Below are 23,876 nucleotides of genomic sequence, written 5' to 3'. Positions count from 1 at the left end.
ATTCACAATTATATTCCCTTGACAAAATAGTAAGCACTTTCCTAGGTGCATGCGACATTCCTTTTTTCTATCTTACATATTAAATGATCCAAAAAAAGGCGGATTAAGATTCGATCTGTTTTCACTATAGTGCGGAGAGGGGTGAAGTTATAGGCTAGTTTTGCAGATTTTAAAAGCAAAGAAAATACTCACAGCCTGCAGAGGACCAGATGCATCGTACCGAGCTCGATGAGTCACCGCTCCCCGGTTTTCCTCTTTATGAAGCGGCAGAGATAGAAAGCATCGTGCCGAGATTTCTTGTTTCTTGTCTTCTTCGATGCAGCGGCTTCTCTGCTGCAGTCCGAGGAAGACGAGAGAGGCTGAGGGGAGGTGGGAAGCGTGAGTGTGTAAGGGGGGGGGGGGGGGGGGGGGAGGAGGAGGCGAGGGGAGGAGGCAGGGGAATAGGCAGACTGAATCAATAGTAGGCAAGCATCCTACACGGACAATAGTGTGCATTTTTCCGTATATTTCAGTACAACATGGTGAAAGCTCATTGATGCAGGAAGGCTGGCCGCATCACACACTGCTGAGTTTGAAGAGCGGATGAGAACAAAGAGGAAGGATTGAGCTGAAATGTGACTCCTGGGAAGAAGTTTACTGAGGGATGACGGACTGTAGCTGAGTCTGCAACGTCAACTTAAAACCACTGTACAAGTGCTACACTGCCAGAAGTCAAATGTAAATATAAAAGTAATCTGCTTTCAGTTTAAAAGCAGATATTTTCAAGTAAAATCAAGATTGTATTAGCCTACTTCAAATTACCTCAACAACATCATATTGTACATCTGACACCCTCAACAAGTGGATGTTTGAATGTGTATAATTCAGGCCTGTGTGTGATTCTAAATCACAACAGAACTGAATTTACCCAGCAAGATTCATAGTGATCTTAATCGTCATCTTAGTCTTAATACAGCCCATTTGTGTTATCTCTGCTGATTTAGTGTTTGCTAGACAAACTGTCTACTGTTAATCAATCATCATGATTGTCAGTATCTATGAAATGTCAGAATATACAGAAAAATCACAATTTCTCCAAGCCCAAAGGAATGTTATCCAAATTGATTTGCCAGAGAAGCACTCACACACGTTTAAGATATTTGATTCACTATCGGGTTGAATCCTAACATTGATAAACTGGGACAATGGGGAAAAACAGTGTTTTTGCTTGAAAAATAAAGAAAATGTGTAGATGTGTTCGGTCATCAAAATACTTTTAAAATGGTTTTGTTGTTTGAGTACAGTAATTACTTGATTGACACCTTATTAGCGTGCACATTTGCTCTTAGTGAAAAAATAGTGGTCCCATGACAAGTAAAGATGCAGGAAATATACAGGATGTAACCGCCTCACATCTTAATTTAATACATTCGCATTTATTCATTTTGGTTCCTACCTGGCTTTCAGTTGAGGCGGGCTCATTAGTTGTTTTGCGTTTCTACACGGTACCCTTTTAATGTTACACCGCCCGGCAGAGCATGACAAGGGAAAAATAACACTGCCGGTTGTCTCCACACTAGGTAAAGTTTAAGTCAATTTAAAGAATTACAACATTAATGTAAATAAAGAAAGGATACAAGACAAGATTACAACATTAATGTAAACAAAGAAAACGAAGAAAGAAGACAAGACAAGATTAAGCCCTTTGGTAGTGTGCAGCCTACGAGGTGTGTTTATTGGTGTATTCGTTTAATTACATTAAGCTACAAGCTCTGAATTAGCATATTAATTTATATGATTATTTCTTTACTTTCCTTTTTCATCAGTTCTCACGGGTCGGTCGGAGACTGCAATAAACCCTGTTTTTCAACGATCTCAGGTCTCATGCTTACTACTAGAGGAGCTACAGTGAGAACTCGACTGCTTCGCGAGAGTAGCCGAGGAAACGACGCTAGAGCACGGTGATCCACGGTCGGGATGAAGCTTCTCCACGCCGCGGGTGCATCGTTTATCGCCGTCCACGTAGCAACCAAGGAAGCAGCTGCGGGGGGGGCGGGGGAGTGTAAGGGTAGTATAACATTTAAATTTTACTGAAGTAATCAAAGTAAAATGTCAGACATAGAACTTTTCTCTGAGAGTGACATAAATGGTAGTGGTGAAGACATGCCGCAGCATGGGACAGACACGCAACCACAAGCATCTGAAGGCATCGAAGCTGCTTACCACGCTTCTTCGCCAGAGCCACAAAGAAGTCAAAGAGCTCGCAAGTTAACGGAAAAGGGCCAAGAGTTGCACAAAGAGCAAGTCCAAAGGGTTGAACATCGATTCATGAAGAGCTATAAGAATTTGAAAGCAGTCATTAAGGATGCTAAAGGAGGGCTGAGTGGAGCGTGCTCAGACAGCCTGCTGCATGAACACATCACTAATGTAAGTGATGCTACAAGGGAGCTGAATGATATTTATGAAGAGTTGAGGCGCATTGACATTTCAGACCCCGACACACGTCGCAGAATAGACACCTGTAAAGCAGTAACAAAGACAATAATTAAAACTGCTAGAAGTTATCTATACACAGAAACTAATGAAGATCAAGGGATTGAAAAACAAGACAGGAAAGAGGGAGATAAAGAATCTGTGTTTAAGTCTACAGCATCAGATAGAACAAATATCTCTCACCATAGCAAGCCAAAGTCCACCAGGTCTTCAGTTCAATCTCGAAACAACTCAAATGTCACATCCAGACGTTCAAGCCAGTATTCTGCTCACAGAAAGGAGGCTGCTGCTGAAGTCGCCGCCAATGAAGCCGCATTGCAGGTACTGTTGGAGAAAGAACGTCAAATCAAGGAACTCGAACAACTTGAGGCTGAAAATGCAGAGAGACAAAGGGTGATAGAGGCCAAGCGTAGAGAAGTTGAACGATTGGAAACAGTAAAGCAGTTAAACGCTGCCAAAGCACGACAGCAAGTGTATGAACAGAATGTATGCTCAGATGATGAAATAGATGAACTGCTCCATCAACATGTTCCCCTGAAAGAGAAGGAAGAAATTAAAGATGAAGGTAACTTGTCTCAACATTTGCCTCCACCACAAGCTATGACACTGCTAGGGAGAGAAGATAGCACAGCAGCTCTTTTGAGAGTGTTTGCAGAGTCCATCAATGTGAGTCGTCTTCCTATACCTGAACCAACAACATTCGGTGGTGATTCACTCAGATTTAATGACTGGAAGGTTTCATTTCAGACACTCATTGACAGAAAAAACATACCAGGTGAAGAAAAAATATATTACCTGCGAAAGTATGTGAGTGGCACAGCCAAAAGAGCCATAGAGAGCTACTTCCTGCTCGGCACAGACTCAGCCTATCATGCAGCGCGGACAATCCTAGAAGAGATATGGCAATCCATTTCTCATCGCCAAAGCCTTCAGGGACAAGCTTGATTCATGGCCCAAGTTAAGTTCCAAGAGCAGTGTGGAACTTCAAGAACTTGCTGACTTCCTCCGCAGCTGTGAGGCGGCCATGTCCCAAATCAAGGGCCTTGAGGTACTTAATGACTGTAATGAGAATCAGAAGATACTCGCTAAACTTCCAGATTGGCTGACTTCTAGATGGAATAGGAAGGTCATGGAAGTCGAAGAGCAAAGTCATAAGTTCCCAAAATTCAGCAACTTTGTTGAGTTCCTCACACGTGAAGCCAGAATTGCTTGCAACCCAATAACATCTCTATATGCTGTAAAACCAGGTGAAAGTGAGAAAAACAAGGTTCCAAGGAACAGAGCTCCTGGAGCAAAGGTGCTAGCAACAAACTCAGGCGAAAGGACTGTAGTCGCAAGCTGTGCCTTCTGTGAGAAGACAGGTCATGCTTTACTCAAGTGTTACAAGTTCATGGACGAAACAGTCCCCGCACGAGTTAAGTTTGTTCAGGAAAACAAGTTGTGTTTTGGCTGTCTGCAGTCCGGTCATCACTCAAAGGAGTGTGAAAGGAGACAGACCTGCGATATATGTGAGAAAGGACATCCAGCTTGCCTCCATGATAATCGCACTAAAGAAAGAAAGATGCTAACAAAGGTTAATCGAGCAAGTAACTATGACAAGCAGAAAGAAGGAAGCTTTGAACGGCGACAAGACAAAGCTATGAGATCCTCGCTTGAGGCAATGTCAAACAGAGTCATACAGAACATCAAAGACACTCATACAGTGGGGCAAAAAGGTATTTAGTCAGCCACCAATTGTGCAAGTTCTCCCATTTAAAAAGATGAGAGAGGCCTGTAATTTTCATCATAGGTATACTTCAACTATGAGAGACAGAATGGGGGAAACAATCCAGGAAATCACATTGTAGGATTTTTAATGAATTAATTGGTAAATTCCTCGGTAAAATAAGTATTTGGTCACCTACAAACAAGCAAGATTTCTGGCTCTCACAGACCTGTAACTTCTTCTTTAAGAGGCTCCTCTGTCCTCCACTCGTTACCTGTATTAATGGCACCTTTTTGAACTCGTTATCAGTATAAAAGACACCTGTCCACAACCTCAAACAGTCATACTCCAAACTCCACTATGGCCAAGACCAAAGAGCTGTCAAAGGAGACCAGAGACCAAATTGTAGACCTGCACCAGGCTGGGAAAACTGAGTCTGTAATAGGTAAGCAGCTTGGGGTGAAGAAATCAACTGTGGGAGCAATTATTAGAAAATGGAAGACATACAAGACCACTGCTAATCTCCCTCCATCTGGGGCTCCACGCAAGATCTCACCCCGTGGGGTCAAAATGAGCAAAATCCCAGAACCACACGGGGGGACCCAGTGAATGACCTGCAGAGAGCTGGGACCAAAGTAACAGAGGCTACCATCAGTAACACACTACGCCGCCAGCAGTGTTGGGCAAGCTACTTGTCCAGTGTAGTGAGCTAAGCTATCAGTTACTCAACAATAAATTAAGCTTCACTACACAAAAGCTACCACCTATAGAAATATAGCAAGCTAAGTTACACAAATGTGTTAAAAGTAGCTTAACTACATCAGAAGCTACTTAACGTTGTACCAACCTTATGTCAATTCAAAATGAGTCTGATACACTGGTTAAAACATTTATTAAAGATCAGCCAATGACCTAACACAGTGTAGATATTGCTTTGCAGCATACATGGCTATGTAACAAATGAAACTGTTTACAAAAAAACAAAATCTTACACCATGATTAATAAGCATGGCTCAGAGAGTGATCACTGGGACAATAGTAGATGAACTAAACTGAATGACAATCAAAAGCCCCTTTCACACTGAGGAAGTCCAATCAAACCTGTCAAGTCCAATCAAAGTTTTAGTGGTGGGGGAATAGGGCGGGGTGGGGCTGGGGGGTTAACGGTGCATGGATCAGCCCTTATTGTTCTTACAAGAGGTGTTTGTTCACACGGCACAAAAGAAGCATTTCAAAAGTTGCATCAGAAAGGCGGTTCCTCTTTGGTCTGAAAATGTCTTTCCCTACGCTAAAGAGTCTTTCACAGGCTGCACTTGCTGGGACTCCCGTGTTGTACTTAAGAAAGAGTTTTTTCATTAGTGGCAGATTTTGGAATGCATTTACAAGTTTGGTTTCAGATGACTGCAAGTAGGAGTCTACTTCATTCAGCTCTGTGGCTGATCTCAGTGATGGGAAGTACCCCGTTACCTCATCAACATCATCAGCTAGGTTGTCATCTTCAGTTTGCCTGTGACCTGAAGGCTGGGTTTGAAGCAGGTGTACTTCTGCTTTCAGGTCTGACACAACTTGAGCCTTCTTGTCACTCGGGATGTAGGTCAGTCTGAACATCGGGTGAGTTGCAGAGGCTGTGAGCAACCTGGTATCTTGATAAATGTACTCAAACCTTTTCTTAATCCCACTGATGATCGCATCTACCAGGGGGTTGCAGTGATGAAGCTGTCTCTCCCGCTTCATCTCTTCCATCTTTTCCAGTAGAATTGAGATGGTTGGCACCAACACTCCCGAGAAGCCCATTGACACACAGAAACCTAGGTGTGTTAAACGGGTTTTCATAAACCGATAACGGCAGTAAACGGATAAGGAATATAGGTTTATTCCGTTTACATGAGTACTTGAATAACCAGATAACTACAAAAACCCGATAATAATCGGTTTATTAGTGTGCATGTAAACGCGCTCAACTGAGTTGATGCTAGACATTGCACTTGGAGGGAAATTAGTGATTCACCTGAATGTGAGTTCTTAGGTTGGTGTTCGATGTCTTGGACGTCGACAACACCTTGGTTTTTGGATTGCAAAGCAGACATCTGAACACGTACTTTGTATCTGAGGATTCAACAAGCGTCATATATGTCTGAAGATAAGGCCACGGTGTGGTAGGGCCAGTTGGCTGATGGCCCTGAGTTGACAAACAACTTGGTCGGAGTCCTTTGTCGTTTTCGTAGAGGTCCTGTGGCGGTAATGTGTGACGTTGAGCGCATGTTCCACCAATTCTATGTGAAAGCAGAAGACCAAAACTACTTACGTTTCCTTTGGTGGGAGGACGGAAATCTGGAAGCTCAACCATCTACCTACCGGATGAAGGTGCACCTGTTTGGTGCAGCTTCTTCCCCAGGCTGCGCCAACTTTGGACTAAGACACCTTGCTAATCAAGGACGGGGAAGATTCAGTGAAGACACCATCCAGTTCATCAGAAGGAATTTTTACGTTGACGATGGGCTGGCAAGTGTCACATCTCAAAGACAAGCCATCCAATTAGTGAAGGAAGCAAGAGAACTCTGCAGCACAGGCAAACTTCGGCTGCATAAGTTCATCTCAAATAGTGAGGAAGTCATAGCCACAATCCCTAAGGAGGAACGTGCTGAGGCTGCCAAAGATCTGGACATGGCGCTGGGTGAACATCATATGGAAAGAGCACTTGGTGTTCAGTGGTGTGTGACCTCGGATGAATTCCAGTTCCGAGTAGTCGTCAAAGAGAATCCACTCACCCGAAGAGGAGTCTTGTCCACGGTTGCTTCAGTATTTGACCCGCTTGGATTTGTGGCACCGTTCATCCTGGTAGGGAAAAGGATTGTCCAGCAGATGTGTCGCGACAACCTCAGTTGTGATGACACCTTACCCGACGACCTGCGACCTCTGTGGGAATCCTGGCTCCTAGACCTGAAAAATCTGGCTGATGTGAAGATCCAGAGGTGCTACGTTCCACCAAACTTCAAGGTTCTGCACTATGAGTTGCATCATTTCTCCAACGCCAGTGCGTCAGGATATGGAGAATGTTCATATCTCAGAGTGATCAGTACATCAGGTGAAGTGCACTGTACTCTAGTCATGGGGAGGTCAAGAGTTGCTCCTACTAAGGTGACCACCATACCAGAGCTGTCAGCGGCAGTAGTAGCAGTCAAAGTCAGCGACATGCTCAAAGGAGAGCTTGAAGTGGAATGTATGCAAGAAGTCTTCTGGACAGATTCAAGGATTGTTCTGGGCTACATCAGTAACGAAGCCAGAAGATTTCATGTGTTCATAGCTAATCGCGTCGAACGTATCAAACAAAGCACAGAGTCTGCTCAATGGAGGTACGTGACTTCAGAGCAAAACCCAGCAGATCACGCCTCGAGAGGTCTCTCAACTGACCAGCTGTTAACATCTAACTGGTTCACAGGCCCAGACCTGCTTTGGCAGAAAGAGATACCAACTGGAGATGTCAAGGTGGGAGAGATCCCAAGTAGCGACCCAGAGCTCAAGAAGGCCCATGTTTATGACACGTAGGCAAAGGAGGTGAGGTCACTGTTGGATCGCCTACACAAGTTCTCTGATTGGTCAAGATTGGTTAAAGCCATTGCTAGATTAAAGCGCCTTGCTAGAGAAGTCAAAGGCCTGAAGCCACGGTCCTGTGAATATAGCAGACATGAAAATAAAATATGTAACATCTATTAATACATTTCCATAGTATTTATAAATAAAAACACTACAACAAAGCTTTATAAATACATTTAACACATATTCAGCACCCCTACTCAATCTTATTCAGTGGAACCCCCAAAACGATCAAAAAGTAGTTGTTTCTTTGGGGACTCTTAATCCTGCATCCTGGGAGTGGGAGACAGCAGAGCACAGGTAAGTGTTTAGGTTATTAAAGTATTCGCTTTAAAGACTTGTGTGTTGTTTATACTGCTGTTTATTGATTGAGCCATGGAAAGACCGCTCAGCTTCATTATCTGTTACAGGAAGTGTTGTCATTCATCCACCCAGAATAAACAAGAGTTAAGAGAGTAGGCTACACTTACAATAAAGGTGTTTTCAAACGCAACACTTCATTGTCTCATGCGATTAGTAATACGCTATTTTCATGTAAAACATCTTACAATACCTTACCTGATGTGCACATACATACGCAGTGCCAATAATGAAGCACCACACATAAGTATCGAGCACTGAGATCATCTCTGTTATAAATCTCAACAAGAAACTAGTTTACTTAAGCAGCTACAAAAACTAGCAAAACACACCTGAATCTCTGACACAGCTGTTGATAGTCGACCTGCATTGTGGGTAATGTTCTTTCAAAACTGACAATTTCATAACAAACCCCCAAATGTTACAAATCACACTTCTAAGGCAGTCAAGAACGAGTTAATGACTTTTGTATTGTAATAAGGATGTTGCTTAAGTCAAATAAAGATTGAGTGTGAGCTTCCAAAATCCCAAACCTGCCCTGTTGTCTTCTCTATAATGCTTAGTCCATCTTAGCTAATGATTTAAAACTATGTAAAAGCATTTATGTTTGTCTAATCTCTGCTCGTCTGCACCCAGCATTTTTGAATGTGCTCCTCCTGAAGGATGCCAGTCGGTGCCAAAATTTGAGGCTAAAAAGAGTTCAATGAGGGCATCTGGGCAGAGAGAGTAAGCAATCCCCAAAAACTCATCTTATTCTGCATGGCTAGAGAAGGGCCATTATGAACTCCAGTGAATGAGCGCTCCTCTCCTCTGCTCCTCTGAAATAACCATTACAGGAGAAATCTCAAGCAGCGAGGAAGGAAGCCTGGGAGGACGTCCCTCTTACCCACTCAAATACAAATGCAGATACATTTGCATTTCTATCCAGCAGCTGTTGTTTAATTTGGGGGTTGAAATGAATAAAACCAAGCATGCACACATCAGGACATGCCTGCACACACACAAACACACACACACACACACACACAAATGTATGCAAAAACACAAAACTGGCAGAAAATGACTGCTGCGTTAACATAACATGAGTTCTGTTCCTGATGTTAGAAATGATGAACTGGGTATGCAGTTAATCTTCTCTGTTTGTCTTTTATATCCTTGTTCTCTTCATTTAAAGTCTTTGATCAACTAAAATGATGCTGCTGTGATTGAATAGGCAGTAAATCACACCATTTAATGTAGTTGTTGTGTAGACATTCCAATCACTGTAAAAGAAGGTCAATACACAACCTGAATTATATTTAATAGCAATGTTTTTCAGTTATAATAACGAGTTGAGTTTGTTCTATATCTGCACAAGCTTTTACAGCAAAGCAAGGTTGGAGAAAGGATGTGATTGTGGTTAACAAAGAGGGACATGAATGAAAATCAGACGTGCTTCACAATCATCAGTCTACAAAATAATGAACCCTATATTTCCTGCATTCCTATTGGATATAAATCATGAGAGCAGGGGCCCATTCGACAAAAGCAATTTGTGGTAATGCTAACACACATCTTGCAAATTCTGCCAGCCTCATGGGTGACACATTATCTTATTGCAGATATATTTAAGTACTACAGGGCTCTCAAATGCTTATATGGATATTATTTTATTTTATTCCTTTGGGAAGTATGGCAAAAGAAGAAATTGTGTTGCACATCACTGATTGCATGGTGAATTTTTGGTAATATGGGCTCCAACAAAATCTTATACTGATGTAACTGGAATACTAAACTGCTAAAGAAAATACACCATTGCATGCAAACCACTGTTCACTACTTATGAATGAACTTGACTTTTTTTGCAATCTTCTCCTAACCTCTCAATATTACAGCCCCTGGGGAGAACATTTGGATAATACACTGTAAAATAGTTTTGAGCTATTTAGTTGGATGTGTGATATGGAGTTTAATTGATTTCTAATTATACGCCCTGGTGGGCGCATAATTTCATGCATAAAAACAAAAGGGGTTGTTAGCAAGGTCTGCTTTCGAATGCATTAGGATGCACTGCTTTGTTTTCCCTGTAATTACACACTCCACTCATCTTCCTGCTCACACACACACCTTTAAAAATGTATTTTGAGAGCTAGGTAATTACTTGTTTTCCGTATGACTAGCAAACCACTGAGTGAGTATTTTCGAACAAGAATGATTCATTCAAACTTAAAGAACAAACTATCAGTCAATTTAACCCTTCACTTCTTTAAGAATAGGAATACATCTGCTTATTCAGCCTGACTCATCCCTGGCTTCTGTTTCCATCCTCTTGTGAAGCTACGTTAAAGAGCTTGTGAAGGTTGAGATACTGTTGAGTGGTGTTAAGAAGACAAATGGCCCTCTGGAAGAGCCCGGCTATAAAGGTTAATTACATTTCTTAATACAGCGGAGTGAAGGGTTGCAGAAGAGGAGACTGCAGGAGGATGAGAGGAGGGGGATCAGTTCAAAGAGCTGGTATTTAATGACAGAGAAGAGGAGGAAAATTAGAACTATTCTTATGTAGCTGGGTACCACCAGACTTTATATTTCTGTTGCTATAATGGCAGCCTCTATAGGGATCTTTATACCTAAATATGACACTGTTTATTTCAGCACCAGCAAACTAAACACAATGATGGATGTTTTTGAATAGTGTAGCACCTAGGTTGCTCTGACCGTTATGTGGGATCTAATATTTACAGTGAATGAGCCAGTCGAAAAGCTATATTTGATGTCTATTCGGTTTCTGGAAAGTTCTCTGACAACAGTCTGATGTGCCTCTGCCCTGTGATCTTCTACGTTCTCTAAACCCAAGGGAGGAGAAAAAAGACTTTTGTCTGCAAACCTGCAAATGCCAAAGTGTCAACTAATTTGGCTCCTTGGAGAAAAATGACGCAAATGGTTATTTAGAGCAGTGGTTCCCAACCTTTTATCCTTGAAGCCCCCCATATTTGTATCTATGATAAACTGAGGCCCCCCTTTCCTGATTTTTTCCTATTTTGTGACGCCATCACACTTTGTAAATCAATGCATGCTCTTTCAAATGTTTTTTCTGATGTCCACGGAGTCCTTTACATCGTGGCAACTGCTTTTCCTCTCAAATAAGGTTTAACCTTTACCAACAGTTTTATTTCGCTGGTCTTTGCAGTCCATAGCTAGCTTCACCCCACAAATGTCACATTCTATTACTGTTGTGCAATCCCATTTATGTGCAATATCTTACAATTATTATTACTGGCTGCAACTTCTTATCTGTAATGTAATAATATATCTTTCAACAAGTTTAGACTTTTATTTACCACTGTGATCTGGCTGATTCTGCATCACATGTTCCACTCCATATTACGGCTTCTGATCTTTCTCTACCTTCAAATATGTTTCATTTGAATTGTTATTGATTTGTGCATGTTTTTTTATTTAATACTTTTCTGTTTTCCCATATGGTTGGGAACCAAAGATTTGGAGGCTTAGATAAAAATTGTGTTGTTATAGTTTCTATATTACATTTGATTTGAAACTCTTTCACTGGATGTAGTTTTTACTTTGGAGGAAATCCTTTGAAGTGCATCACCATATCTTTGTATCCTGTTGCATTGCTCTTTAACTTCCTGTTCTCATTGCAAAGATGAAATAATAATCTGCAAGCACAGAGACCAACAGAAATTCCTCTTACCGTGCTGCTCACCATCATCACACTATAATATACATTATCATTCCTCTCACAATTCAGGTTTTACTCTCTGCCCAGATGAAGGAACGAGTACTTTCTCAGCATTTAAAGGACCAAACGTAATATGACATGAACCCGATGATGCTGGAAAATGCTTCAGGGCTGTAACCTTTCACTATTTTTTTTTTCCATCACAGGAAGTAAGTGGATTAGCAAAGAGGGAAGCACAGCTTTGAAGCTGTCTTAACAAACTCCTGGGGAACAAATTTGCACTGCAAATGACATATGTGTAAAACATAACCATAAGAACAGGAATCAGCCATGCATTAACATCCTATTTCCCCTTACCCCTTTAATTTAACCATTTTGAAACAACCTGAAAGCTGCACAACTCGGATACATTTGGAAGGGGGCAAGGCAATATGTCAAAGAATTTGATTGGATTTAAATCTTAACAGGTGTTCAAATCGACATTGTGTTATCAAATGTATACATATTATTTGTTATTATTAGTGAACCACTCAGAACTGGTTAGCTTGCAAGCTACTTGTTGGAGACCCCTGCTGTCAAGGGCATGTGTGAGTATTGTCATGTCAGGCTTAATGCATAAAGGCAAGTGTGGGCGGCAGTGTAGCCAAGGCACATCAGTCAGCGCAACATGTAATCACACTCAGGTTATCGAGTTAACCTTTGGACTAGAAGAGTGTGTGTGAATACAAACAGAGCTTAATTGACATACAAATAATTTATAAATGTGGAGGCAAGAACTGTGTTTGCATCATCTTCTTATGTTGTAAATAGTAGGAAAGAGATGGAAAAGTAGAGCAGTCAGATGGGAATTAGGAGGGATGAGGGGGTGGAGGCCTGGAGGTTGATGGTCCTTAAGATGAGAAACAACATTTGTGGTCGGCACCAAGGACCACATTTTGCCTAAGGTAAAGTAGACCTTTCTATTAGAAGAGAAATGAACTCTGACTCAGTTTATCCCTCAGGTGTAAAGCAGTCCAGTCGTATATCAGTGTGAGGAATAACTAACCCGATGGTGGTAACCAGAATGCTACTTGGTGCACAAAAATGCTTGTTTGCATGTGTTTGCAATCAAGTTAGAGCCAGGAGTCGATTAGCTTAGCATAAAGACTGAGAGCAGGGGGGATCAGCTAATGGCTGTAATGTTGTGCTTTTAAAGGGAGGTATACTTGCAGAAACTAGTAGCCTACTGTGTGTAATGTGTTCCTGGTGTAGGGGAGAAAATTGTGACTGAATCACTTAAAGTGACCAATTTTCTCATCGGGGAGGTTTGGAGAGCTGAACATAAAATCAAAATGACCTGAATGTGTCTTTCTAGAGAGTCAGGACTTACAGTCTGGAATGGTTTTAGTACAAATTTCAAATATATACATATGTTTGTATTTGATCTCTTATCTTTATGCAATTATGCAATTGGGTTTCCATGACATTTATTGCAAACATTTGCATCCCATGCAGATAAAATGTGACAACTTTTGTGATTTCACACATTTATCAGTTGTTGTCCAATCTGTTTGCATGCTAACTCCAATGGGAAAGGGGTAACAGAGCCACTAGCTTTGCCTTTGTCCTTCTACATATATCTGCCTCTGAGATGTCTGCTTCCTCTCTCGTACAATGGAGGTTTATGGTGTTTTGCTAGTGGAGCTTAAACCTTCATTTCCAGAAGCAGTATCCCTGTAGCTCTGAATCATTTTGGTAAATCAAACATTTAAAAAGGCCCTATAAGGCTTTTTTCGGGTTTCCCTTTCCTGTTGTGCGCATGCAAATGTTATGCAAAGGCTAATAATCCCAGTTCCCTCCAGAGGGAGTTTTTTACCTACACGGGGGGGACACCTGCCTGAAAACACCTCCATTGGACTCCTTTGTTCACTTTAGCTACATATCTCACATCACTTTGCAACATTAACACTTCTATTGGCTACCGCTCCAAGACATTGTACGTGATACAAGATACAAGACATCTAAGCTGGTTGACCAATCACAACAGAACCGGCCAGCTAACCAATCAGATCAGACTGGGCTGTGGTTTCAGACAGAGGGTGAAAAGAGGTGCTGAGGCACAGGTAGTATGAACCTGAAATTAAGCATAATATCTCCTCTTTAAATATAAGCAGCACCAGTGCTGATGGCTCAAATATTTGAAAACATAACGTCAGCAGCAAAGTATGTAGTGGAACTCTCATGAAGACCTCACAGAAGCATCACTCCAGCTGTCATTTCTGACATTTCTTCCATGTCCAAGCGAATTGTAAGTCACTGCACAGTATCCTGTTGACATTTTATGTCACATGGCTGCTGACGTAAGCTCCTTATCCGTGGTGGTTATATTTCCAATTTCTAAAATACAAAATTATGCAGGACTGTTCCTGAGTTAAAGAATCACTTTCACAGTGAATGAAGGAAACTACTTCAACACATTCTCACTCTGTCATCCACCTACACACGTACTGGGGAGGAGGTGGGCAACACCATCCCATATTGCACTCCATAATTTGTCATCTTCTATTAGGATGGAGGATAATAGATGGAGAGTGACAGAGATATTAATTGCTTTCCTCCTCCTTGTCAGCCAGAGGTTAGGTGAAGAGACAGCAGCACAGTTGAAAGAAAGACAGTACTTTCATATTAAACAGCACTGAAATTGCAAACCACGCCTTTCTTCTTCTTTACTTCCACTTAGTTATTTTCCCTGGCCATCCAGCTTTGTTTGGTCAACCAAATCCATCTACATCAGTGTTTGTGCCTTTTTATTGCTTTGTGATATTACTGACTCTTTGCATGATCCTCATGCATGATGAGAGCATATTTTCAGGAGGAGAAATCCTGACGTCAAATTCTTGCTTGTCTTTGGTCAACTTGCTTTGGTTAATCTACGCAGTATGTCATGCAGCATATTTGAATCCATGTTAAACCTTGAAGTGTCTACAATGCTTTCAAAAGTCTTAAACAATAGAAAAAATTTAAAAACAACTGCAGTATTTTTTTAATTTTAAACATATATTTCACACATTACCTTTCACAAATGACAAAGAAAAAAAAAATCTGACTTTAAAACTGTTCCCTCACCGCTCAATAGTTAAATCTTAATCTTTACACTGTTTATACCTACTTTGCAAACACAGCAGCTCAGGCTTAACAGATTATTGAATATCAATAATGATGAACAGCCTATTCAGAAATTGAAAAGAATCCATTACAATCCCAGATATTATTCAGGAAAGCTTTGTCAAGAAGGCCGCACACCTCAGGGGGACAAATGGGTGGTGGGGTGACAGCAGTACAATGAAGTATTGACCACTCCCTGCAGGGTTTCAAGTCAGATTTATTGTCAAAGAGGGACAAGAAGTGATGCAAAATAACCCGGGGTGAGGGTTAAAGAAGAGGCTACAAATAGTGATCAATGGTAGGGTGGTAAACAAAGTGGGGGCAGGAGGCAGGGCACTATATTACAGGAGGGAAGGCACAGGTCAATTACCTACAGTTCCATGTCAGTTATTGCCCCTTCAAAGAGGTTATAGTGTTTAGTTTAAAGCAGGAGGGTTTCTGTCCTTTGTGTGAGCTTTTATGCATATGTGTAATTGAATCAATGCACAGGAGCCAGTAATTCAGTGCAGAGCCCCTCCAGAAATCTTACGTGACAAAGCTAATCCTATTACGTTGCCATTCAGCCGATCCTCTAACAACCTCACGGTCTGATGGTGTCATACGGCACCAGCTTAGAGGAACAAGAGGCAAAAAGCAATCTGCGGTCACGTTTATCTAGCGTCACAGAACAATTTTCTAGTGAGTGTTGAATACATTTCACTTCATCTGCTGTCACTGATCCAGCGAAAAACAGCAGAGTAATCTTTGAGGAACACAGCGCAGGTACACAGATAATATGATCACTAGAGTCATTATCATGCAGCCATCCTCACTGTCACTGGAGAGATGAAGCACGGTGAAGGTGATCTGAGGGATGATTCATGATGCCTGTCAAGCTTTCCATTTGAACACGGCTTATAATGCTGTTCACAATTATGATAGTGATTATGGAAGTATAACACACTTAACTTGTTAGGATTTGAAAATTCAGAATTTAGTTTTTATTTCCTGGAAGATCTTTCTCTTGTCTTTGCGCTGACTAACTTGAAATATTGACATCAGGTATCAGGAATGTCAAAGTTCCCTCCAGAGGGAGATTCTGTCCCCCCCCTGCCGGAAAACCTCCATTCCTTTATCTACTTGTATAACATAGTGACATCACTATGCAACACTTGCTTTTATTGGCTAGCATGTGATACCTGCCTACGTGATAGGTAGAGGGGAGTGACATCTCTATGTTGTAGACCAATCACAACAGAGCCGGCCAGCTAACCAAACACAGCAGACTGAGCTATGGTTTCAGGCAGAGGGTGAAAATAGAGAGCTTTTTGAACATTAAAACATGGAAACATGTCACAGTAGAGACACAAAATACAAATATGAACCTGAAAATGAGCATTTGAGGGCCCCTTTAAAGGAACCTCGTCCGACATGATGATTTTCTTTTTTCACCTAAATATAATATGTTATGTAAAATGTAATAGTTATTCTACAGCCATTTCGAGCTTGGACATTTTGGTTGTTCTCTATCACACATTCAGTTTTCACTAAATGCAAAAACCTCTTTATTATGCCTTTATTATGATTCATGAACAGAGATGTGTTACTTCAAAGCTTATAATCCTAATATCTGCTGATTTATGATCACTTTAACAATCCTGCAGATTTATCAGGTACACCTTTTATTTATAGAGGACCATATGGCAGAACTAAGGTTGGCAGTGAAGATAGGAAGTAGGCTAAATATCTGCAGGGCTTTTCAAGGCATGTTATGAATTCCTTAGCTGACACAAATATTCTCTTCTTCTTTTACATTTCATCCTGTTCTCAAAATGATGTTATTTCTACTCCAATAAAAAGCTGACAGAGGTCACTGGGGTAGTTAGAAAGTTCCCCAAAGGCAAAGAGCAGGAGGTGTCCTTAAACGCTGAAGGGTGTGTTCTGGCTTAAAATGGAATAGATACGTGATCTATGTGCACAAGTAGCAGCTGGCTGTTCAGACCAGGAGTGTTTTTCTACATGGTCCACTAATCAATGCACATTACCCCAAAAAGGCTGCATTTAAAATGTCCTTCAACAGCCAAGGCAACATCATCCCAAGTCGAAAGAAGGGACTACTTGCTGCTATTGAAGATGTTTGGCAAATGCAATCCCATAAGAACAATTTTCTACTGAGATTTGAAGTGTGGCAGAAAAATGCAGTTACAAGAACAAAGCAAAGGAAGATACAATCCCGAGCATATGGTAAGAACATATTGTGCAAGACTTTGAACTGCACAGATAGATGTGGAGGATAGCAGAATAGTGGAAATATTGCAAGCTGTCTTTCATCTTTCCCTGACATTGATCAGAGCTGATTTGCATTACACAGAGGCGGATGATCAGTGAAGGGAATCAAAGATTTTCCTCCCACTCCCACATGTCTCACACAACAATAAACCATCTGATGAGTCACAGCTGGGAATCCCTCGGCTGGTGAATCCAGAGGATACAGTATATCCATGGCTCAGCATTTTCTTCTCGATTGAGCTGACAGTTTAAAGCTTTTGAATGAATCCCTCTCTTAATTACCTCCATAACAAGTGGCCGTTAGGTTGTTTAACGCAAAGAGAGGACGCTGCTTTCCACTATTAGTTTTTACACTGGTGTGTCATATCCATCAGGGCTCCTTTGGCTGCAGTTAGTGTACAGATAATGTGCTTCCAGACCAACAATCAATCAACCACACCCCCAGTTACCACAGAGTATGGAGGATAAGACAAAAGTAGCATCTCATTCATCTCAATAGAGACTTAGAGTTACGGATATAGGTATCATTAGCCCCTACGCTGGGGATACCCCACCACTTTTTGATGATGATTCTGTCCACTTTTTTAAAGTAAAATGTATTTAAAATGATGACACCTTAAGAAAGGTTTTCATCTGACCACTTAGCAAACTACTTATTTGAGAAAACACATGTTTAAATAAAGGCTTTAAAGAAAACGTGAAAATGCTGGGGAATTTATCTTAAAATATCTTTAGTGTATTTATATCTAGGACTTTAATGTTACCCCCAAAGTTTTCTTCATTTGGCCTTTTATTTTTGAGTCATGTGTTTGAAAATACAATATTAAAACAAAGGTAAAAAAGCAGTTAACAAAGATAACAAGCAATTGTTTCTAAAAATGTATTGTAATACCATAAGCAATGATTATATCAGTTTTAGGGTTAGGTAGCTGTAGGTCAGAAAAGGTCTAGTGGACATGGCAGCACTGTGACTCAAAGAAAAAAATAAATAAACCATGAAAATAACAGAAAAAAGACGGACCATCATATTTGAGGACAGTGCGGCAATGTCAAGCACTACCAAGCAAAAATAAATGTGCCAGAAGTCAAAGTATTTGAAATCAAATACATTTCCCTGTCAGGAAAATTACGAAAAAAATGTTCTTCATTTTCGTTTTATGAGGTTTCATTATTTCAAAACGAGGTGTCCGGCAGGAAATCTCTTTGTCTCCTCTCAAGGAACATTCATTTCACTTTAACATAACATCACTCTATTATTTGTATGTGCTGGAGTCTTCATAGCAAACACTTGTCATCTAAAGAATAACTGAAGCCTTTTCTAATCATTAAAAAATGGTCCAGTGGCTTTGCTACTAACCGTTCAGCATGGTTACAGCAGTACTATGTCAAACTGGACCCTTTAAGCTCTGGATGTTAATACTTTCATCTTAAAATGGTCCTGTTTTGGGGGGTTTAGTGAACAGTCTGAACCTTTACCACCTATATTTTTAGAAAGTATTATTCTCCTCCTACTTTGCTTCAGGTGGTGATTGTAATACAGCTTGTTGTGTATGAGGGGAGCCATTCTCACTCATGCGGATGACGACTGTAATTCGGCTAGAAAGGGAAACCGCTGAGTCGGCAAAGCCTGCCTGTCTTGGGAAGGTCAAAGCATTCCAGTGTCACTGACAAATGAGCTGTTTTTCAGGCTGCTGTTCCCTGGCGTTCTGCTCTGTTGTGTTTAAAACAGGGGATGGAGGGAAGAGAGGATACACACACACACACACACACACACACACACACACACACACACACACACACACACACACACACACACACACACACACACACACACACACACACACACACACATACACATTGACACACATCTCCCTTCCTCCAACTCCCTACTGCTTCACCCACACAGGGTAGTCACCATGCAGAGACTTCAATATGTTCTTAAAAGGTTGTATTATGCAGGTTGTTATTGCTCTGTGTTGTGTTTGCATAAGAAGAGATTGGAATTTCGTTCCCTAGATTTGCAAAATATAATATGGTTTTCAGCATAACAATGATTGCTATGAATTAATGCTGAACTTCAGAGCCAGAAACTCTTTTCAGAACGTACTTTATCAGCATGCAATCTCTGATTTTGAGTGTTGAAACATCAATAATAATATTAAAAATAATAAATGTATTGTTTTGATTATAATTACTATGGTATGCCGTCATTTACTATATTTATATATTAGGAAACATATGTAGAAATGTACAGTATACAGTAGTTATTTAGTATGAAAACATATTATTTTGTATAATTGTAACTTCAGTTTCATCTTCAAAGGTACAAAGTTATGAGACTAATCTACTCAACTCCTTTAACACATTTGTTAGATATCTACAAACACCACATTTGCATCTCAAACATGTATAAGATGTATTGTATTAATGGTATCATTCATATTGTGCTGGCTGTTTTTCTTTATGCGATGACTTAATCACACAGCCTTCCAGTACCTACAGTGAATTGACTGCAACAAGCATACTACTGAGAGTATGAAAAATATAAGTATGACCTTCACTGTCAATATGCAGCTGTTATGGCAAAATAAAGTTTTGGTGTTTTTGTTCCTGCTGCTGCATTTCTTCAACGTCTCACCAAGTGCAAGAGATTAAGAAAGGAGAAGGAAAGGGGTCATTATATACCACAACACAACACTGCCTCCTGTTGGTCATAGTGGAAACAGAGGGGGTTTGTAGTTTGTATACACCTGTAACTTGAGCTGAGTTTAGAAGAGTAGGACGTTTCTCATTAAGTTACTCCCCTTTCTTATTTGCAGTATCAATAGCAGGCAGTATGTCCAACCTTTTCATCAGGCAGCTCTTTCAATACACTGATGTTGCTGGTCCATAAACATTTTCTTATCAAGGATTACTGGAGGTATAGGTTTATATTATGTGAGTCTAGCACAAGTGAATATACAATGGTATTTATAAGATGAAACTATAGCAAAACTGATTCATTTACTGTTCATCTGAGTTAATGAGAGGACTTAAATTCAACAGGGCTCCTATTGTGTTGCTTAGTAGGAAATTGGCTCAAGGCAAACATTTTCCATCTGTTCTGAGACGAAAGCAGCGAAAATAGAGTCAGGGTATGCAACATTCATAATGCATGAGTACACCGGGCCATGTGGCTGAAACATTAAACACTTTGTCCCTCCATTCTCACCTTACATCGCTCAAAGATATACTTCATGAATATACCTTTGGGGCTTATGTTTGGTTTTTTTTAAAAGTGGCTGGAAGTATTATTAAGATTTTAAACTGTTGGGAATTTCGTTTTTTTTTATTGCAGCAGCATAATGATGATGCTGTATCTACTAGCATCAGCCAGCAGGGGGCGCTGCTCACTCTATCTGATGTTTGTTTTGGGATTTATTTGCTCTTTGTCAATTTTCAGAGTTCGATATGAATACATTTATTATTGCTATTATTATTTTTAAGGATATTGTTATACTTTATATTTAAATATGTATAATATATACTTTACTAACTATTATTATGTATTGCAAAGAAATACAAAACGTTGATCTTTTTTATTTTCATGTTTAATTTTTGCAATGTAATTTAAAAAGTATATGCTGAACATTGACGAAATATCAACAAGGAATGTAACCTGTACACCAAAAAAGCAATATGTTAAAAATAAAAGTTTTAAAAGGTATTTTAATCTGTAGATTGACTATTTCAATGAACATGTATAAAATGCATACATTTTTCTCCTTCAATTGGACAGCATTTTCTGCCATCCAATTAAGCCACACTCATGCACATGCTGCCTGTAAACATTTTTAGTACTTCCTCCTGGTTTCCTGGCAACGGTTTCCTAGTTGTCTAGTAAAGGATGTTATGGTTTCAGGATTAGTGTCACAGCTGCCGCAGCTTGATGAGATAAAACCACACACACACACACACACACACACACACACACACACACACACACACACACACACACACACACACACACACACACACACACACACACACACACACACACACACACACACACAACTTTATTATTGTCTACAGTATGTATTTAACAGCAGGGGCCACCAGCAGAGGGCTCAGCAAGTTAAGGAGGCTGTATGGTCCAACATTTCCTGAGGTTTTCTTACGCAAGATTTTTCCTGAGACTGTCCTCCTGCTCGGCAGTCACGTCCACATGCAGCTGGTGTGAAATAGCCTGTTACTCATACATACCTTTTGAAATATTCACCACTCGGAGACTTATAAAAACTGAAATATCCCTTTCCTCAAGGAAGTGTTTGACACTAATGTGGAGCAAAATAATCAATCCAGCTGCGTCCTTCCTTTCTGCCTTCTTTGAGCTGCTGACCCTTGTGGAAAAATGCAGCTGGAAATAGGATGTGATTTAATCACATTACTGCTTGATCAGCCCTGCCTGAGTCATGATCCTCGATTCCTGGCTTCTAAATGAATCAGTTCACTAAGTAACAGACAGTTTCTATGACACCATGATCGAATCACCTGTTTAAATTGGATCCAGTCAAACAACTAGTTATTTCCACTGCTTTACCCAGGCAGTACCACCATGTTGTCAGGTTTTTGGGAGATTAAATGTGCAGTAGAGGGGAGGCTGGGGTTGATTTTACTATGTGAGATAATAAAAGTAAAGTTATGGTAAGTAAGTTCAGCGTTCAAAAACATGTTACATTTACTGAAGCCTCTCACTTCCTGCCACTCAGACTTTTCCTTGGAAGAGAAGAGTTGGATTGTGGAGCTAATGGAAGACTTGTGGTTTCTTCAGTTGCAGGTCTCATGATTTCATAGAAGTGCATCAGACTCACAAAACCCATGACATGTCTAAAAGCTCTCCTCTCCTCTCCTCTCCTCTCCTCTCCTCTCCTCTCCTCTCCTCTCCTCTCCTGGCCGGTTACTCACTATAACACGGGTGTATGAAGATCAGGAGACAGGGTGAGTGTGTGTTATGAGAAGTGTGTATGTGATAAATCGTACAAGGATTATCACATGACTCGTGGCTCAGATAAGTACAGGCCTAGAGGCTTAGGTCAAGGATAGAAAGAAGGTTGAGAGAGGGAAATACTTGATGAATTATAATACATTACAAATGTTTTTAAAGTGTTTGTAATTCCTTCCTCCCCATATAACCTAAGGCACAGAATTAGATTTAGTTATTGAAACCCATTACTATTTTTCATCATTTTAACAAACAGAAAAATGGAAATTTTGTAGGAAACCAGCACACGTTTTTACCGTTTGCAAGCACTCAAACAACATGTTCTGAATTATGAGTGCAAGCTGGTTTAAAGCCCATGATAGCAGCCATCAACAAACCCATGAAAACATGGATACATAAATAGATTATTCAGTGGATAATATCTCTGGCGTTGCCCTTGTTCAACCTCACATTCATTTGCTAATGTTCCTGTGGACAGGCCTCATAGATTTCTACACTAAGTGCTGATCCTGACTGCGGTCCTCGCTGGTTGGTAAAGTGAAACTGGAGACTCTCAGGGGTCCTTCTTGGGCTCAGGAGGCCCTTATTATGAAAAGGAGGTGCTTAATTTCATCATGGTTTAATTGATGGAAAATATTCCCCCCAGTGTAGGAAAAAGGGATGAACGACTGCATAACAGTTTCATTTTCTTTAGTGCAAAGGTTAACTGTTTCTTCCAAGAAAATATTGATTTTGAAGCTGTATATGCTTTCTCAGTCGGCTCATTAGAGATATAGTTGAAGTCAGTTGCAGGACAGAGCTGAATGAGTAGTGGGTGTCATATACTTCCACAAGTTCACTTTAATCAATATGTGTTGCCAAATTAACACTGTCAGTAAAATGTAATCTCACCTCATTGAGACTATCTTGGTGAAACTGATTAGCTGACCTTTTGAGCGTCTAACACTTGATAAAAAGCAAAAGGGTGAAAGGGTTTAAGGCAGAGAAGATTCTTTTTGAAATTAGAAAATGTGTTGTTGTTTTTTTATTAATTTGATTAATTGCACAATATCAACTCAGCCTAAACACAAATAAATTGAAATATAAAATTGTATGTTGTATTTAATCAATCTGGAGTTTTATATTCAAAAAGTAACAAGTAACAATGATGTATTGGATTAAAAAAAAAACAATGTTTGCCTCTATAGTGTAGTTGAGTAGAAGTACAAAGCAACATCAAATGGAAGTACTTGTGTAAAGTACCTAAAAATGATACCTAATTGAGTAATTGTACTGTGTCTATATTATAACTTATTGTTTGTGTTGGTAGGAAAGGTGCACTAAAGGTAACTAGAAACCAGAATCAAAACAGGTTTATTGCCAAGTAGGTTAACACACACAGTACAAGGATTTTGCCTTGGTGTGTATGGTGCATACATGGTGTCATGGTGTATGGTGCATACACACCAAAGCAGTAATAAATATTAGTTGTCAGATAACAACCAAAATAGAAATAAGTGAAAGAAAGGATCTAGTATTTACAAAAAAACATTAAAATATGACAATAACATGTGCTGCAGGGAATTTAAAATGGACAGCTGTTCCCATTTTGAAAGAGCTAGATTCAATAGAAACATTCAAAGTATACAGAGGCATGTGTAGGGTTCACAATATTACAATGAACAAGATTTGCT

The 23,876-nt window shown here is 40.2% G+C and overlaps 1 protein-coding gene across 2 annotated transcripts in view; it reads right to left on the bottom strand.

The window, feature by feature from the left end:
* Positions 1-391, bottom strand: part of LOC134868038 (synaptic vesicle glycoprotein 2C-like) — a 59,032-nt gene extending 58,641 nt beyond the window's left edge. For both annotated transcript variants that reach the window (XM_063888906.1, XM_063888905.1), the window contains exon 1: positions 193-391. The gene's annotated coding sequence lies outside the window, so the exon portion shown is untranslated. The remainder of the gene's footprint in view (positions 1-192) is intronic.
* Positions 392-23,876: the final 23,485 nt, after the last annotated feature.

This window comes from Eleginops maclovinus, chromosome 8, assembly GCF_036324505.1.
Source record: "Eleginops maclovinus isolate JMC-PN-2008 ecotype Puerto Natales chromosome 8, JC_Emac_rtc_rv5, whole genome shotgun sequence".
Lineage (NCBI taxonomy): Eukaryota > Metazoa > Chordata > Actinopteri > Perciformes > Eleginopidae > Eleginops > Eleginops maclovinus.
This window is presented reverse-complemented; position numbering and strand designations above follow the sequence as displayed.